Raw genomic sequence first — 20,450 nt, 5'->3', positions numbered from 1 at the left:
TCAGAATGGTAGGAATTTTCCATATTTTGAATGTGTATACAACTTCCACGTAATTTGAATTGTTGCTTTCCGTCTATGTGAAATACATTCCATCCCTCATTCAATTAGGGAAATAGGCAATGCTGCTTATATTGGTTGAGTTGCCATATGTTATTTATTGAACAGACGGCTTAGTGAAGACGGTTTGGAGATTTTTATTGTAGGGGATGTTGATAAACGCAGCAAAGCGGACCAACCTCATGTTGTTTTTAAGAATAAAGACTATATTTTTTCTAAAATATGAAAAGGCGGCCAAAAACAGGGTTAAATTTCGGCCCCTCAGAAAGAGGCGCCTGAAACAGTCGCTTCACTGTTTAACCCCTAACGCCGGCCCTGTTACCATATTGCCAGTAGTTTCAGCAAAATAAAAAATAAGTGTGAATATCTTGAATATGAATGGCGTTAGCAAAATTCTTCATTGAGCAAACCCCAATTATTTTTCAGTTTTCTATACATATCCTAGAGACGGGGTCTCGTTTTTTTCGAAGCACCTTCTTTACGTACCAACTCACAAAAGAAGTTGTTTCCACCCTGCGTTGAATATGGACAGCATTCGCTTCAACAAGAACGAGATTCTGGGTTCAAATTTTCAATTAGGCCTTTCGATTTCTGCGAGTTATATATCGAATTACCTTGGCCTGCGTTCTCTCCTTTGGACCAAAATAACAAGCGGTTGCCAAAGACGTGTCTATTGAATTTTCTGTACGAATGCGGTGGCGCTATCTTCTGTCGGAGAAATGTAATCCGAACGGCAAGGGGAAATAACAAACAGCATTATTGAATGTGACGAAAATGCTCGTCATTCAGGAGACATTCCTTCATTCCTACGTCATTTGTAGCGGACGATTTTTGAAAGGAAGCCTGTGACAATCACGTGTTTTCATTCATCTCCGGAAATTCCGAATCCATCTCTGAAAGCGTTAATTTCGTTAAATTTTTTTGCTGAAGAAATTTCTGTATACGTGATCATTTGCCATTCGATACTCATAATAATTCATACAATAATTCTTTCGATATACACTGTGTCCGTGAAGTATGGAACAAATTCATTTTTAGCTAAATATACCATTTTAAGAAATAATCCTGAAACACGTCGATATTTTATTTTAATTTACCGTATTTTAGAATAATTATCTAATATACAGGTTGAATAACTTTCGAGTAATGACGTTACCGTCATTTTTTTAAAATGGAACACCCCCATTTTGTCTCAATTATCCGATGACTCTTCTTCTTCTTCTTGCAGTGCATCTCCTATCGGAGGTTAGCTATGATCACAGCAATCCCTGTTGACTGCAGCCCTGAACAATTGAACACTACTACAGTTAAACCAGTCCCTCAGGTTCTTAAGCCAGGACATACGGGGTCTACCAATGTTCCTTCGTCCACTGATTTTTCCCTGGACTATCAGTTGGAGAAGTGTGTACTTTCTGCCTCTCATTATATGGCCCAGGTACAGAAGTTTTCGCTTTTTAATGGTGTTAACTATTTCGCAGTCCTTCTGCATCCGGTTTAGGACTTCGGCATTTGTAACTCTATCAGTCCATGGGATACGCCACATTCTACGGTAGCACCACATTTCGAAGGCCTGTAGTTTGTCCATGTGATTTTTCTTGAGAGTCCATGCTTCAACCCCATACAGAAGCGTGGAGAAAACGTAACAACGCAGCATCCTCATCCTAAGATCCAGACCCAAATCCCGACTAGAAAACAGTTTGTTCATCTTCACAAATGTCGATCTGGCCATCTCTATCCTCGTTCTTATTTCTCTCGTTTGGTCACCCGACTGTTCCATCCAAGTTCCTAGATATTTATATGTGGCCACATTCTCTATTGTGGTGTTCGCTTCCGTCAGGTTCACATGATTGAGCTTCTGCGGGCACTTTGTTACTATCATCAGCTTGGTTTTCCTAAAATTGATCTTAAGACCGTATTCAATGCATCGATCGTTTAATTTTTCCAGAAGATGTTGTGTGTCTTCAAGCCTACCCGTTAACAAGACGGTGTCGTCAGCGTACCTCATATTATTTATAACTTCTCCATTTATAACTATTCCAGCCGACTCTTGTTCTAAGGTTTCCCTAAAAATAGCTTCGCTATAGAGATTAAATAGAAGCGGCGACAGAATGCATCCCTGTCTCACACCACGACGAATCTCCATTTCTTCTGTTGGTTGGTTGTCTATCAATGTATTAGCTCTCTGGCCCCAGTATAGGTTACTTATTATTCTTATGTCGCAAGAGTCAATGTTCTTGTTGAGGAGCAGCTGGTGCAACCTATCATGTTTCACCCTGTCAAAGGCCTTCTCGAAGTCGATGTAACATGCATACACATCCTGATTTATATCAAGACAGCGCTGAAAAAGAACGTTAATCCCAAATAGCGCTTCTCGTGTTCCAAGTCCTTCGCGAAATCCAAACTGTGTGTTGCTTATGTCTTCCTCGAGTCTTCTGTAAATTCTCTTGTGGATGATTTTTAAGAACAACTTCAAGGTGTGGCTCATGAGTGCGATGGTTCGATAATCTGAGCATTCTCTTGGATTTGGTTTCTTCGGTATGAGCACAAATGTGGATGACAACCATTGTTCAGGGATTTCTCCCGTATCATAGATACGATTGAAAAGGTCCAAAAGAACATCAATAACATCGTCGTTGAAGAGTTTAATGAGTTCTATAGGTATTTGATCGGGACCAGCAGCTTTGCCAGGTTTCATGACTCTAGCTGAGCTGATTCCAAAAATGTATCACATGTTGATTCCAATTGGTACAGGGTGGACAAAAATACAATAGTTTCGTGTGTGCTCATAAAGTAATGCGCAACATTCTTTATTAGTTGAATTAACAATATTATCAAAATACTTATTGTCTAGCGGCAATTGGTTTGAATGTTACACCCTGTAGTTTATTATATTTTTAGATTAATAAAAATGAGCTGTTTCCAAACATGTTTGGCACTTGTGGTCTAGCAGACAGAATATGAAAGAAATTCTTTTTTATTTTTATACATTTTTATTAATCTAAAAATGTAACAACCTACAGGGTGTTACATTCAATTGCCGCTAGACAATAAGTATTTTTGATAATATTGTTGATGATTGCACTAATAAAGAATGTTACGCGTCACTTTATGACTACACACAAAACTATTGTATTTTTGTCAACCCTGTACCAATTGGAATCAACATGTGATACATTTTTGGCATCAGCTCAGCTAGAGTAATAGGAAAATTGAGACAAAATGGGGGTGACGGTGACGTCATTACTCAAAAGTAATACATCCTGTATATTAGATTATTATTTTAAAATACGGTAAATTAAAATAAAAAATCAACGTGTGTAGGATTATTTCTTAAAATGGTCTGTTTAGCTAAAAATGAATTTGTTCCATACTTTACGGACACAGTGTACCTATGTGGTCGAATTCGATGCATTAATCCCATTTGGTAAATGACATTTGACCACGAAATTGGAATCGATGCAATTGGAATTGGAGAGATTTTTCACTGCGGAACTGATTACACCTATATTGCAGAAAATTAATTCATCGAACCAAAATTTTGATGGCGAATTATATACCTGAAATGTCGCTGGACACCATGAAACTGTGTCTCTATTTCAGTATGGTAATGAGTTCATTACAGTTCTAAAAACAGTGCTGTAATGAATTCATTACTGCATCGTTTTTAGTTATATTTTTCGTTTTTTGTTGTCTATACTTACTTCCAATCCTAGCAAATTCCCACAAACGTCAATAATTGTCAATATAATATACCTAATTGGGATATAGTGAAATGATTTGCAACATTATTCGCAATTTCTCTTAATTCTGGTGGTGTTAAATCAATTTCGTCAGACATAATTCACGAATTAAATGCGCAATTGTCAATTATTTCGAAATTTGAAACGTACGATTCATATTCAAATTCCGTCTGTCAATTTTCCTAACAGTCACACCAACTGCCAAGATACAATACAAAAGTCACTAGGATATAAAATCTAAGTTTTTCATCGAATTTCACAAATCTTGACTGAAATAGAGAAAATATCGTCTAATACTCGTTGCAGAAGGCCATTCCAGCACTCATGAGATCGAAAACTCGCTCCTTCGTCACTTGTTTTCGAATTTCGCAGTCGTGTTGGAATATTAGCCCATTCTACAACCTGTTTTAGAAAATACTATTATTATACAGCTTTCCAATAAGAGGTTTCATTTTGAATGCCCTCTATCTGGCAATTGTCACTTTTGAAGCTGTCATATAAAACTAAATTTCAATAGTTTCTGTGGGTAATTCGGAAAAAGTATGAATCAAACCAATAATAATTCATTTTTATTTAGCAGTAATAACGCAAATATGTAGAGGTAAATTGTCATTGTATTTGAGTACATCAGTGAATCAAAGCTTACCATTTGAGACTATTGTTCACTCATAATTCATAAATATGACTGAATATCCCCTGTTCTGGTAATAAGAGCTGAAAATTCCATTCATTCTTCAACATGAACTCATATTTTATAATCCTTGAAGATGTCCAGGAAAGTTTTCTTCATTACAACCTGGTTAATCCCTGATCAGTCGAATAGTTTGCAGTTGATGAACGATAAAAATTCGTCCAGGATTCAAATTTTTTCGCTTTCATTACCTCGGATTTTTTATAGCTAAATGTCCTGTATATGAGCATAGCTGGGAACACTGAAATTTAATAAAGAAGTTGGGAGCTTGATTGGAGCTCAGGGAACTTTCGTGTTAATAAAAGCTGCCTTTATGTTCGACACAAATGATTTTCAAGACTGGGGAATAGTGGTGTAGCCTCATTAGAGCATCTCTACTAATAGGGCTTCGTCTGTTTATATTTCGTCGAGCTGACGAAGACGATATGAGTTGTCTAATGAACAAAAATCATTTCATGTGGCTTCATGATATCTATTAATTTTTTGCACGATCCAGCTCGTTTACCCGTTGCTAGGCCAACGGCGTTGTTTAGTGACTTTACCCGCTACCAACATGTAATATCAAATATTATTAGATGTAAAACTTTGCTTTCGTCGTTTTCCAATTGATGACTGTATCGGTAAGTGGAAGTCGACTATGTAGATCACGAAAACGTTTGCAATTGGGCGATCAGTACATTACTTCAGAAATTATAGATAAAAATCTGTAATTTTCGAGAAAAAAATTGATAATATTCCCGAGGCTGCAACTTCACCTGGACGTAAGCTACGCCCTTGAAACCTCAGTATGTTTCAGATCGGAACTTGAAAAACGTTTTTATTTGAGGGGTCCGTGACGAACAAGTCAGGAGATATAATGATTTTTGGGAGGAAATCGTATTTTTTCCCAAATTTCGAGTTCAAATTTCCTCAGAACCGTATGCTCTACGAAGAATCGGTGAGCGGTGCCAGAATTGACGATCTCTGAGTGGCCGAATTTCGATCTGTCCTGAAAAATTGTTTGTCGAAAAATTTTAGTAAAATTTTCCATACATAACCCTTAGAAAATTGAAAAAAAAATAAAGGTTCCTTCATGGAAATATGGTATCGTTTTATTGATTGATTCGACTATGTAGATCAGGAAAATGCTTGCAGTTTGTCGATCAGTAAATTATTTCAGAAATTATAGGTAAAAATCTGAAATTTTCGAAAAAAAAAATGAATAATATTCCTGAGGCTGTAACTTCTTCTGGACGTGAGCTACGCCCTTGAAACCTCAGTATGTTTTAGAGCGTAACTTGAAGATTGAAAAACATTTATATTTGAGGGGTCTGTGACGAATAGTTCAGGAGATATAACGATTTTTAGAGGCAAATTCAATTTTTTCCCAAATTTCGAGTTCGAATTTCCTCGAAACCGTGAGCTCTACGGAGAATCGGTGAGCGGTTCCAGAATTGACGATCTCTGGTTCGCCGAATTTCCATCTCACCTGAAAAATTTTTTGTCCAAAAATTTTCGTAAAATTTTCCATACCTAACCCTTAGAAAATTGAAAAAAAATATAAGTTCCTTCATGGGAATATTGTATCATTTTATTGATTGATTCGACTATGTAGATGAGGAAAATGCTTGCAGTTTGGCGATCAGTACATTATTTCAGAAATTATAGGTAAAAATCTGAAATTTTCGAAAAAAAAATTAATAATATTCCCGAGGCTGCCACTTCTTCTGGACGCAAGCTACGCACTTGAAACCTTTGTATATTTTAGAGCGTAACCTGAAGTTTGAAAAACATCTGTATTTGAGGGGTCTGTGACGAATAATTCAGGAGATATAACGATTTTTGGAGGCAAATTCAATTTTTTCCCAAATTTCGAGTTCGAATTTCCTCAAAACCGTGAGCTTAACGAAGAATCGGTGAGCGGTGCCAGAATTGACGATCTCTGATTAGCCGAATTTCGATCTCACCTGAAAAATTTTTTGTCCAAAAATTTTCGTAAAAATTTCCATACCTGACCCTTAGAAAATTGAAAAGAAAATAAAAGTTCCTTCATGGGAATATTGTATCATTTTGTTGATTGATTCGACTATGTAGATCAGGAAAATGCTTGAAGTTTGGCGATCAGTACATTATTTCAGTAATTATAGGTAAAAGTCTGAAATTTTCGAAAAAAAAATTAATAATATTCCCGAGGCTGCAACTTCTCCTGGACGTAAGCTACGCCCTTGAAACCTCAGTATGTTATAGATCGGAACTGGATGTTTGAAAAACGTTTATATTTGAGGAGTCTGTGACGAACAATTTAGGGGGTTTAACGATTTTTAGAGGGAAATTGTATTGTTTCCCAATACAAGTTCAAGTTATCCAAATTTGTTTTTTTCTACTCCATATCATACAGGGTGTTGAAAATGTAAGCATTAAAATGTACAACCTAGTCCGTATCTCAGAAGGCCACTAGAAAAAAATAATGGCAGCTTGTCACCTTTTTTTATGTTTTATCTGAATTTGAGAGATTTCCCACATTTTCCCGGACACCCTGTATAACCAGTTTTTTACAATAAATCCTCGAATTTCGAAAGAAGAACGGCGGAAGCAAAGTTAAGTTGTACGCCTATGCGGTATTCATGTAATTCTTTCATGAAAAATCACATGTAAATGTTTGAGTCAATACACAGACAGACATCTAGACAAAACGATAACCCGCAGTTTCTCTGAACAGGAGCACAAAAAACGACGCCTTGTCATTACGAATTTAACATTGTCTGAGACTTGGGTCGTTATTCCGTTATAGAACCCGATTGTTATGGAGGTTCCCGTTCAAATATCCCTGTAGAATTCGGCTGGCATCGGTTCAAAATGTTCTGTCAATAAGATATCAAAGATTTCTGTTTGCTATTCATTCCTTATTCAGGGGAACATTAAGCGAACCGTGCGTGAGATACAAACAACAAAATTGATGGCAGAATCGGCGGAGGTTTTGTTGGAGGTCTAACGATGAGAAATATCCAAAATTTCTTTTTTCACAGCCACTCTTTATCCGTACGATCCTTTTCTCCCATCGTTGCATGCTATCTGATGAAGTGATCCTAGGAGTATTTGATGAAAAGTTCAGCAGTCGGACACGTTGAGAAATTAGAAAAGCACTGACGTGAAATGTTTGCTGCTTTTCTAATTTTTATGATTTATTTGTTCCTCGGTCATAGGCAGTAGAATATGAAGGACCCTAGGTCGATGGCCATTTGTTTAGGACCAATAAATAATATCTACTACTACTACTACTACTACTACTACCTATGTAACTCATAAGGAAATCATATAATATATACCAATTTAAAAAAAACATTGATTTGAAGCTCTGGTGCGCTTGTTTCAATTCATATTATTGCTTCTTCCAAAAAGTATGCTATGAACTATCAAATTATTATCTGACAACAAAGTAGTAGATTTCAGCTTGTTCGTGTTAACCATTGAATGTTTAATTTCATAGAGATATCCCAGTGTTGATCGATTCGATTTGAATACTGATGCAATACTCATGCCATAACCTTGACAGCTGACTGTTGTGTTTTTCCTCGCTTTGGATTCGGTTCATCGTGTGCAGTCCACTCAGCTGACTTTCGATGGGATTCCGAAGTGAAATGATGGAGCCATGTTTCATCCATTGTCACATATCGACTCAAAAATTCAGCTTTATTGCACTTAAACAGCTTCAAACACTGCTCAGAATCATTAACACGTTGTTGCTTTTGATCGATTGTGAGCTCGCGCGGACCCATTTTGCACACAGCTTTCTCATGTACAAATATTCGTGAATGATATGATGTAGACTTTCAGATCATATCTTCACAATGTCGATTATCTTGATCAACTTCACTTTAAGCTCATTCAAAATTATTTTGTAAAGTTATTTGATTTTTTCGTCGGTGACAGCCTCTTTTTGGGCGTCCACTGCATTCGCTGTCTTTGGTGCTCATTTCACCACGTTTAAACTTAGCATACCAATCATTGATGGTAGATTTTTCTGGTGCAGACCCCGGAAAGTCTTCATCAATTCAAGATTTTTCTTCAACTGTATTTTTCCCTTCAAAAAGCTATATTTTATCAGCACCTGAATTTTTTTTCCCATCTTTTTTCAAATAACAAAAGAAGCTACACTCACAATGCAATATCTCACAAACGAATGGTCGGACTGCTGTCAAATTTTGACACGTATCGTTTGAAGGTTAGTACTAACTAACAATCATATGGATTTATTACTACCACCGCCATGTGTGCGTCAGACTGGGAACTTTTCAATTGGCCTAATCTGTTGAATAGGTACAATATTTATGGTTATTAAAAAAAAAAATCGCTTTCAACAGTTCCTAATGAAGTGCTTAGTACTCGAAATATCGGATTACTTCTACAAAGTGCTTAGTATTCGCGAGTCTTTTATACAAATTGGTGCTTAGTGCCCATGACTCGGGTGCAATTTCATTCAAGAGCTTTGTGCTCCCAAATATCGAATAACTTCTACAAAGCTGCTTAGTATTTGCCACTGTTCTGTCGAAAATAGTGCTTAGTGGTCTTGACTCGGGAGTCATTTTATTTCTAGCGCTTAGTGCTTAGCGCTGGAAATATCGAATTACTTCTACAAAGTACTTAGTATTCGCGAGTCTTTTATACAAATTGGTGCTTAGTCCAATAAGTCGGGTGCAATTTCATTCAAGCGCTTTGTGCTCCCAAATATCGAATAACTTCTATAAAGTGCTTAGTATTCGCCACTGTTCTGTCGAAAATGACGCTTAGTGGTCTCGACTCGAGGGTCATTTTATTTCTAGCGTTTAGTGCTTAGCGCTCGAAATATCGAATTACTTCTACAAAGTACTTAGTATTAGAAAGTCTTTTGTTTAAATTGGTGCTTAGTGTCAATGACTCGGGATCAATGTCTTCCAAGCGCTTAGTGCTTCAAATATCGAATTTCTTCTACAAAGTGCTTAGTATTCGGGACTCTTCTATGGAAATTGGTGCTGAGTGCTTTTGACTTGGAAGTCATATTTTTCAAGTTATTATTGCTAAGTGCTCGAAATACCGAACTCTTACAAAGTGTTTAGTCTTTGCGAGTCTTTTGTGGAAGGATGAAATTCTTTTAAAGTATTTGGTGCTAGAAATGTCGAATTACTTATACAGAGTGCTTAGTATTCGCGAGTCTTTTGTGGAAACTGGTGCTTAGTGCTCGTTTCTAAGGAATAATTTTCTGGAAGAGCTTAGTACTCAAAGCACTATTATTCAGGACTCGTCAGAACTCTGCATGGGATTCCTTGAGTACTTATATTTAGACATAGCTGAACGATTTGACTAATCTCCTTAAGAAAAATAGCGTTAAGCGGGATAACGAAAAGATGAATAAACGTAGGTGTACGCTACAGGGTTGACATTGACCACCACAAAATCACAAAATACCCAAACGCCTCGCAGTTCTCACACTTCTCGCGATAATATCTAATCAGATGTCCCCCGGCTCGGTCCAGATCGAGATAGACCGGTGAGTTATTACCAGACATCTTTCCACTTTTTCATACAGGCTTGATCCCTCCCGACTAGCCAGCCCGACCCCTATCGTCGGAGCGTGAGGAAAAACTCTCGATGTTTAAGTCCGAACTGAACCGGCGCCGTAGTTTTGCCCGAGTTTAATCCTAAAGGGCGTCGGTTGGCGTCGTCTCCGCGATTATATTCGAGAGCGTCGTCAGTATCCCGACGCTCGGCTTCGCGACCGATACGTCATCAAGCGCGCCATGCGAATCACACGATACGATATCGCACAAATCGAATTAGACGTGTGCGTCGAGGTTTAAACGTCAAATTTTGACGTTTGACAGCCCGCAGTTAGTTGCTAATGAAGTGAAGGTCGTTTGACGAAATTCGAATTTGGACGAGGGGGTCGTTTAGGATTTCGCCGTCTTTTGTGGTGAGTAGTACGGGTGGACCATGACCACAGTTAATGATTTTCAATGAATATGACCTTGCTCTATGGTTTGCCGGAAATATTCCGATTTTTAGTGGAACAACTAGAAGTGTAGGGATAAATCGGAAAAACTTACGTGAGGATATGTTTGATGAATGAACACTTGAATTTTGTTGTAGTGGAATCGATGACTATACAGGGTGTTTCAAAAAGAGGTGACATCGTTGCTAGGATGGGTAGAACACTTCAAAATAAAATAAGATGGGTTTGAGTAAAACAGTCAATTCGTGTTCTAAGGCAACTGAGATATTTTTTATTCTAGTTTCATTTTTTTTTTACTTTTTTGTTCTTGCGATTCTTCGTTTCATTTTCAATTCAGCATTAAATTGATGTTATCGTTCATCAGTTAATAGGTTTATGTAATGTGAATGCATGATATGAAACTTACTAATATTCCGAAAACCTTACATACCTACCTGACTTTTACCAGTACTTGCTTTTTCTTGGAGAATTAAATGCTTTTGATGTTCTCATGAGAAATTTTGATCAGTGCAATACAACTCGGTATGGACCTTTTTACTAACGCCCTGCATCACAGTTAGATATAAAAATAATTCAATGTGGAAGCTGATACTTCAAAAACATATCCATACTAAATTTCATCACGATGTTGCCAGTTGTTTCGACGTTATCGCGAAAAATCTGTCTTTTAATTTTGCTTTGACCACCCTGTATCTTCAATAAAAAATCCGTTACGAAAATATTGTACTGACCAAACCGAACTTATTTTCTTGAGCTCTACCTATTATATAAGCCACGAGGTTACTTTTTCATTGGAAAACCCTGCGAAGATCATTTTTAAACGCCATCAAAATTTAAAACAATTTTTCATTTGATTATGTGTGAAATGAGCTGTAATATTCAATAATTTCATTCAATGAAACTTTGCAGCTATAAATGAAAAGGTCAACTACAAAGGAACTTCAACAGAACTTTCTCACGTTTAACTTTGTTCGATAATACCTAACTTCTGAAGTTTGAATTGAATTATAATGACATAATATATTGAAAATAACTTTCAAACTGGCATTGATCAATTGCAAAATTGCATCATTTCATTTGATTTTGACAGAACGCATAATTCATTTGTCTTTGAGCAATATTCAGGTATCTTACTGAAATGACCAACCAGTTTTGAGTATCATATTCGCTCCTAAAATGAATGAACCTTTAGATATGAGCTTCTAACGGATTGAATGGCAAAATTCAATAATCGAATAAATCCCGCTTACAAAAAAGGACCAGCTAGATCTGAGGGGTAGGATCTCCACCCTTATAATCCAGAGAAAAACAAACAGAAAAAAGACACCTGGTAATTTGATTGTCTGATACCTTTTTTGCATCACCAAATATATTTTTTCGTCGGCTAGTTATTGTGAATCAAGAAAACAAAAAGGGGGAAAGAGAACGGATACTTTCTACTTGACCCTTCAATAATTAGTTCTTATACATCTTAATATTTAAATCTATATATACCGGTTGGCTCATCTCAGAAGTGGGAGTAAATGAAGATATTTTGAAAATATTTCCCTGTGATGTATATAGGGTAGTAAGAAGCGAAATTTATAATTATTTTCATACATACAGAGTGTTCAAAAACGAAGATAGAGACCAACGTTTCACTTTTTTCCTCGTAACATCCAGTATATGAATTCGAAGATGAAATCGCTAGCTCGAATAATGATGAGTTTCTTCAAATCTCTCCATCTTCAGAAGCAACATTCACGAGAAAATGGCGAAAAATGAAGAAACCAGTAACGTCGCCGATACAGACAATGTTTTTTCGATTTAAAATATTGGCTATTTTTATAGAGATGAAAAATGAAATCTCTGTCGTCTTTCCTCTACTGAGAACTTGAATTCAGCGCTATTTGGTGCTGTATCGTATTGTAATAACGATTTATAAAATTTTGGGGCAAATTCGTCCAAATATCCCTTAAAGCGTTAGAAAGGTCCTCCAGGTTATTGATCGGTTGTTCTAAGGTTGACAATTGTCTAGAATTCTCAGACCAGACATGTTCGATGCGATTCATGTCTGGAGAGCGAGCTGGCCAGTCCATCCTATCAATAGCATGAGTTTCTAGCGCTTCATTAACGAGACGACTACGGTGTGGACGGGCATTATCGTCAATTAAAATGAAATTCTCGCCCACGGCAGCCGCAAACGGAACAATTATGGGTTCAATAATCATATCGTGATATCTCTGGCTGGTCATGGTGGTGTTCTGCAGAACAACCAACTCTGTGCGTTGGTTCAAACAAATGCCTCCCCATACACATATAGAACCTCCGCCAAAAGCTGTTGTGGGTACCATAAACTGTTCTGCATACCTTCGACCTCTTTCCCTCCAAGCAAGAATACGTCCTTCGGAGTTGACCAAACGAAATCTAGACTCATCCGTAAATAAACATCGGCTCCAATCTTCAAGTGTCCAATTGCGGTGCTCCTCAGCCCATTGCCGTCGATGAACCCGGTGTTCCCTATTCAAACGGGGATGTTGTACCCTCCTACGTGCTCTCAAACCACGAACATGTAGTCGTCGTCTTACAGTCTGGTTCGAAATTAGAACTCCTGTTGCAACTCTCAGTGATCTATTGAGCCGCGACGCCGGGTAAGTGGGATTTCTCCTAGCATTGAGGATCAAAAGACGATCTTGGGCAGCTGTTGTACTGCGCTGCCGACCTCCCCCATGAACATAAGCTACTCAGTCGTTTTGGATGAACCTATTCCAAGCCCGACTCACGACACTTTGCGAAACATTCAACCGCCGGGACACTTCTCGCTGGGACAAACCTTCCTGTATCCACCGTATGATTTGGTCCAGTTGCACAGGAGCCAAACGTCTTCTCGGCATGACTGATAAGCTGATATTGTTCTCATTTCTTCAATTATTGTCACCTTATGTGTTTGAACGAGAGAAAAAAACAGATTTAATAACAAATACCACATTGCTTTTCACTCCACCTGTAACAGCCTACAGATAATAATCGATTTTGTGAACAAGAGCCGATGAAGTGAGGAAGGCTTTGATATAATCAACTCAAAACATCTTACTTTTTCCTTAGAGAACATATAATGTACAGATAACTTGAAAAAAATACAAATGAAGAGAAGTTCATAAGTGATCCCTAGCAATTGTTGATCAGTATATTTTGATTATACAAACCTCTTCACTCGACGTAGTTCGCGAAACACGTCTCGTGAATCGGTGTATAATCGAATATAGTCTATGCTCTCGTGACATTATAACTGATTATATTATCCATGCACAAAACACACATGCAGCTGAAATGTTATGAACTAAATCAAAATCATCAAAAATTGAAGAGTATGTGGAGTGAATCGAATTAAAAAATGTGAAGATAATCCAAAAGCACTTCAATTTCGCGAGCTCTAGTCCAATTCATCTCTCCACGACGAGACATTTCCCGGTCTCATAGGTAAAAAGTTTTCTACGCGGACTGATAACTTGAAGTTTCCTGGACCGTAATAACCGCAGAAAATCATCCTGCGACGATCTGTACTCGAATCGGTGAAAAGCAACAAAGGCGCTGCAGAATAAATTTTAATTTGTTTCCAGATCTAAAACCGACATTTCGCGAACCCAGCGATTGCACTTGAAATTACTTCGGAAAACTCATCATGGTTGGCCACGAACTGATTTATAACTGCACCGCGAATTTACATTTTTGAAGGAGGCCACAACGAGAGAGCGAGTAAATTAGAACTTTGGATCAAGAACGTGAGGCCAACTTTGTCATCGAAAACTTTTAGTTTCCGGGTGTAGGGCTCGGAGATATGGAAAATAGAGACTGTCATGAATTTGATGTTAGTTTGTCATACAGTTGGAGTGTTGGAGGAGGATGTGGGAAATTGAAAAGGTATATTTACTGAAACCAGTGATATTCGCCTGAAGAAGTCATGATATGGCGAAACAATTATCGTAGAAGTATATAGCGGAAGTCAGTCTTCACTCTGACCTAGATCAATGAGTGTCGAAAGTCCTATCATGACGATAGAAGAATTAATAGTTATTTATAATACAAGTGCAGAAGGCATTGATATTCTTCCACGAGTTCAAAATTCAAAAACGAGCCACGAAGTGGCGAGTTTTGGAATGAACGAGTGGTAGAATGAGCCTTCTGTACGAGTATTATACATTATTTTCTCTAATTCTGTGGTTATTCCGTTCATTCTTCCACATCTTGTAGAACAAAATCGTGCGAGAATATATCAGAAACGCACAGTTTTCATAGTTATATTTTATTATTATATGTTGGTACTCCGAACTTTCCGCCACGGCTTTATCTGTCAATTCATCAATTTGCTTTAAAGAAATCAGTTCTGCCAACCAACATTTTTCAATGCAGAAATCACTGAATGATATTTATGGAAATATTTGATTAATTTCAATAAGAATGCAATGAATTAGAGAAAATAATGTATAATACTCGTACAGAAGGCTCATTCTACCACTCGTTCATTCAAAAACTCGCCACTTCGTGGCTCGTTTTTGAATTTTGAACTCGTGGAAGAATATCAATGCCTTCAGCACTTGTATTATAAATAACTTTTCTCCAATTCATTGCATTTTCATTGAAATTGATGAAATATTTCCATAAATATAATTTAGTGATTTTTGCAATGAAAAATGTTGGTTGGCAGAACTGATTTCTTTAAGGCAAATTGATGAATTGACAGATAAAGCCGTAGCGGAAAGTTCGGAGTACCAACATACAATAATGAAATATAACCATGAAAACTGTGCGTTTCTGATATATTCTCGCACGATTTTGTTCTACAAGATGTGGAAGAATGAACGGAATAACCACAGAATTAGAGAAAATAATTTTTTTCAACACGTTTAAAATTTCTCATCTCATCTTGCGATATTGAGAAGCAAAGATCCTAAATACACTGCGCAAAAAAATTAACGCACATTATGGAAATCTCAAATTTATTCTACAACTGAAGGTTGCAACGATTTTGCACGCTTCATTCCATGTTACGCTACTGGAATTTTTGAAGACGCGGTAATTTGTCAATTAATCGTATCAAATCGGGTACTATCGGTGGGATCGCAGATGCGCGTTCCTGGAGAGAATTTTCTGAAGGATTTTCAATGATGATTGAGACTCCAGCAAGAATAAGTAGATTTAGTAGTAGATTTAGATTTCAGTCATTATTAATTTAATTTGAGACTCGGAATCTTATTTATCGGCGAGAATTGTGTCGGGATTCTCGGTAAGTGTTAACATGAATATTAGTATTCAACAAGTAATAATCTCACCAGAATGAATCAATTTAATTTGAAACAGTAGTTTTTTTTTAGAGTCATCCATCTTGTCGAAACGTATTTCAGGTTTGGTAGAATTCTTTTTGTGTCAAATAATGTCAGCAAAACTCCTTCTCAGGTTTATTTGATAATAAATGTAATGATTTCTTTGTAATTTCTTGGTTAGAAATCCGAGAAGGAGTTGTAAATTCAGTTAACATATTCTGATATCATTTTTGTTCATTTTCTCAAAGCACCTCCCGTGGGATTAGAACGAAGAAAACCTCCCGTGGGATTAGAACGAAGAAAACCTCCCGTGGGATTAGAACGAAGAAACCTCCCGTGGGATTAGAACAGGAACCTTTCTTGGGATTGAAAATTATCAAGAACTACTTCCTTGAGATACAGAATTTGGGATAGTACGTATGTTAGACCACTTTACTCTCTGAATCTGAAAGAATTCCTGCGAAATACCTGGCATTATCACACCAACTTCGTTGAATGAGGTCTGGAGTGCTATAGCTTCCTGATAAGAATTGGTGTTCAGAAGGCTGAAGATAATATACAGAAGAGGTTCCATCCTAGTGGCAGACTGGCTCATTTAAAATCGTTTTAAGTTAAGTTTCTATTTTATTATTTGTTTGGAGTGAAAAGGATCGATCATTATATATTTTGATTTTATTAAATTTGTAAAAACCTGGGTAGGAGTTTTGTTGCCAAATAAGCCAAACCACCCCTAGAAATTAGTCCTTAGAGTCTCATGGGCAATTGTAACGTTACACATTTTGGCGCAACAACGTGAGGCCCGAAAATTTTGGCAACTGCTCCTATCATTTCGACCTTTTCAGTTCTAAAGTGAAAATTTATCTTTGTTTAACTTTTTCTCTTTCTTTTGTCTCGTCTTTGATATTTTTCGTTGGTATCAGATTGACCACACGTGTCGTGATATATTTTTTCGTAGCTATATATTTACATATAATTGTTTTTCTTGTTTATTTTGTCTGATAAAATGAATAATCCAGATTTCTTGAACGGGACTGACCTTGGCAATTCCCATGTCAAATATATAAAACTAGATCTGACCCGTGGTTATGTTTCTACCGACTTAGACAAAACTGATGACGATGATGAATAATTCCTTTTTTCCTTTAACCTTTACTTCCTAAATTTGCTCCAGATGCACAGATTATATGTTTTTCTTTTTAGATTTATTATTTATTTACTTCATTTATTTTTTGACAATTATTATCGTATCTTTGTAGCATGGCTACTATTATCGTATCTTTGTAGCATAGCTACTTTTATCGTATCTTTGTAGCATAGCTACTATTATCGTATCTTTGTAGCATAGCTACTATTATCGTATCTTTGTAGCGTGGCTACTATTATCGTATTTTTGTAGCGTGGCTACTATTATCGTATCTTTGTAGCATAGCTACTATTATCGCTTATCGTTGTACCACTATTAGTTTATGGTGGCTACTATTTATCTTATCGTTGTAGTATGGATACTACTTATATTTACCTTTAAAGTTGTTGTTAATCTGACTGAAGTGTCTTTTAGATATGCAGAGCAAATTAATTTTGGCGTAGCTGAGAGCATACTTTGGAGTAATTTATTATTTTGGGTCTGTAAAGATTCAGTTTTTTTCTTATTTTCTGTGTACTGTTGCAATTTCCCGTTTCCCTATTTTTCCTTCAATTTTCATTTATCTTATCGTTATCGTTGCAGGTTATATACTTGCTGGCGCCCAACTTAACGTTGCTGTGAACTTTCAGTTATATCACTTCAATGGAGAGGGAGGTAGGGAAGTGAATCCTTGAGCTCAGTTGATTCATATACACGTCAGTACAGAACATCTTTGTACACATTATTTGACTATTTTGAGCCATTTATGGCTGATTTTTCACAGACGGCGTTAATTATCTTTTACCTACTTTGTCGAATGTTATCGCATTTTTTCGTGGTCGATAAATATCGATTTTACCTTACCTTTTCATTACCGGATTTGACGTTATATTTGCTAATTTTGGATTTACCTCAATTTAGTTTCATTACCGGATTTGACGTTATATTTGCTAATTTTGGATTTACCTCAATTTAGTTTCATTACCGGATTTGACGTTATATTTGCTAATTTTGGATTTACCTCAATTTAGTTTCATTATCGGATTTGACATCGTTCTATGCAAGAAACATAGAATGATGGAGTCATTTTTGAAAATTTTGGACTCAAACTAAAAATCTTCCATGCCCCCCTTTTCTGGTTCACCTTCGTCTCGGGTGCCAGGAAGATTTTTCTTGTTGTGCGACGGCACCTTTTAAATTCATTCACTTTTGTTTAGTTGAGACGGTTTTTTTAGTTTTCATTTATATAACTGCAGCACTGTTTACTTCCTAGTAGCAGTGGCTGAAATTAATATTGAGATTTTTGACGATAGGTCGTTTGGGCATGACTTTCCAGAATCGGTAGGATGATGGTATTTCACATCAGTGTGAAGTATCCTCATCCCTCTTTCGTTTTTTAGAGAGAGGCCTTCAGCAACCGACTTCTGTTTCACCTTTTCACTCAACTCTGAGTAATTTAAATATTTAGGGTGTAAAGAAGTTCTCATTGAGCTCCTTTACACTCATCTCTCTTTCGTTTTTTAGAGAGAAGCCTTAGGCAACTGAAGTCTGTTTCACTGTTTCCCTCATTTCCTTTTTCCTTAGTGCTCAGGTCGTTTCTAAATTTGGTTGACTATTTGTTCGATATATATTTTTTTCAACTTGCCTTCAGCAATTGGTCATAATATTTGGCATTTCATATTTCAAATTAGTTACATTCGATAGGTTTTGGGTAAGACATGGTACGTTTGCGGAATTTTCCCTTGTAATATATCACACTAATTATAACTTTTATCATTTGCTCCAGTTGACAAGTCGGAGTATGTTTTCTTTTGACGTGCTGTGCTTGATCTGATGCCATCGAGTATTTTTGTTTTTGAGATATTCATACATAAAGAAAAAAAAAATTTTTTTTTCTTTTTCCTGGTGAGAGGTGTGTGCAACGATTTTGCACGCTTCATTCCATGTTACGCTACTGGAATTTTTGAAGACGCGGTAATTTGTCAATTAATCGTATCAAATCGGGTACTATCGGTGGGATCGCAGATGCGCGTTCCTGGAGAGAATTTTCTGAAGGATTTTCAATGATGATTGAGACTCCAGCAAGAATAAGTAGATTTAGTAGTAGATTTAGATTTCAGTCATTATTAATTTAATTTGAGACTCGGAATCTTATTTATCGGCGAGAATTGTGTCGGGATTCTCGGTAAGTGTTAACATGAATATTAGTATTCAACAAGTAATAATCTCACCAGAATGAATCAATTTAATTTGAAACAGTAGTTTTTTTTTAGAGTCATCCATCTTGTCGAAACGTATTTCAGGTTTGGTAGAATTCTTTTTGTGTCAAATAATGTCAGCAAAACTCCTTCTCAGGTTTATTTGATAATAAATGTAATGATTTCTTTGTAATTTCTTGGTTAGAAATCCGAGAAGGAGTTGTAAATTCAGTTAACATATTCTGATATCATTTTTGTTCATTTTCTCAAAGCACCTCCCGTGGGATTAGAACGAAGAAAACCTCCCGTGGGATTAGAACGAAGAAAACCTCCCGTGGGATTAGAACGAAGAAACCTCCCGTGGGATTAGAACAGGAACCTTTCTTGGGATTGAAAATTATCAAGAACTACTTCCTTGAGATACAGAATTTGGGATAGAACGTATGTTAGACCACTTTACTCTCTGAATCTGAAAGAATTCCTGCGAAATACCTGGCATTATCACACCAACTTCGTTGAATGAGGTCTGGAGTGCTATAGCTTCCTGATAAGAATTGGTGTTCAGAAGGCTGAAGATAATATACAGAAGAGGTTCCATCCTAGTGGCAGACTGGCTCATTTAAAATCGTTTTAAGTTAAGTTTCTATTTTATTATTTGTTTGGAGTGAAAAGGATCGATCATTATATATTTTGATTTTATTAAATTTGTAAAAACCTGGGTAGGAGTTTTGTTGCCAAATAAGCCAAACCACCCCTAGAAATTAGTCCTTAGAGTCTCATGGGCAATTGTAACGTTACAAGGTGTTCTCAATGATAATTATTTTTATCAGAATTATGCATGCATATGTTATCCACTTTCAACGTTTTTCTTCAATACAGATGTTTTTTCCCAGCAGGAATAAAAAAAGATGAGATTATCAGATTTTGAATGTATTGGCTCCATTCTGAAATCAGTTGTTCTCGATTAATTCTAGTGATCAATAGTTTTTCTTTCGTTTCATTTTCTACACTCGATCGCTATGCAACGCGAAACACGCAATTTGACCCAAGAGGAATGTGCCCAAGCGGTAGTTTTGCGAGAAGAAGGGTGGACATACACAAGAATTGCAGAAAGGTTTGGAGTTTCCCATTCAAGTGTGTCCAGAATGTTGCAGCGATTCAGGGAGACAGGTATGAATGTCCGAAGACCAGGACAGGGTAGACCACGGGTAACAACTGCCATTCAAGAACGTTACTTGAGAGTTTCTTCGTTGAGACAACGGTTTGCAACCGCTCGCCTCCTTCAAAATCAGCTTGAGCAAACTCATGGGGTGCAAATTAGCACTCAGACAATAAGAAATCGCCTCAGATATAATGATTTATGAGAAGTTCAGAAA

General features: G+C 36.8%; 1 protein-coding gene across 3 annotated transcripts in view; it reads left to right on the top strand.

Annotated features, from left to right (window-relative positions):
- LOC123685092 (leucine-rich repeat-containing protein 24-like) overlaps positions 1-20,450 on the top strand; it is a 135,304-nt gene that overhangs the window by 4,037 nt on the left and 110,817 nt on the right. Inside the window, exon 1 of one of the 3 annotated variants that reach the window (XM_045624672.1) lies at positions 10,106-10,414. The exons of the other annotated variants lie outside the window; for them this stretch is intronic. The gene's annotated coding sequence lies outside the window, so the exon portion shown is untranslated. Of the gene's footprint in view, positions 1-10,105; positions 10,415-20,450 lie in introns of those variants that run through there. 3 annotated transcript variants of the gene reach the window in all.

Source organism: Harmonia axyridis, chromosome 7, assembly GCF_914767665.1.
Source record: "Harmonia axyridis chromosome 7, icHarAxyr1.1, whole genome shotgun sequence".
NCBI classification, from domain to species: domain Eukaryota; kingdom Metazoa; phylum Arthropoda; class Insecta; order Coleoptera; family Coccinellidae; genus Harmonia; species Harmonia axyridis.
The sequence above is the reverse complement of the archived record's forward strand: the minus strand, read 5'-3'. Positions and strand labels throughout refer to the sequence as shown.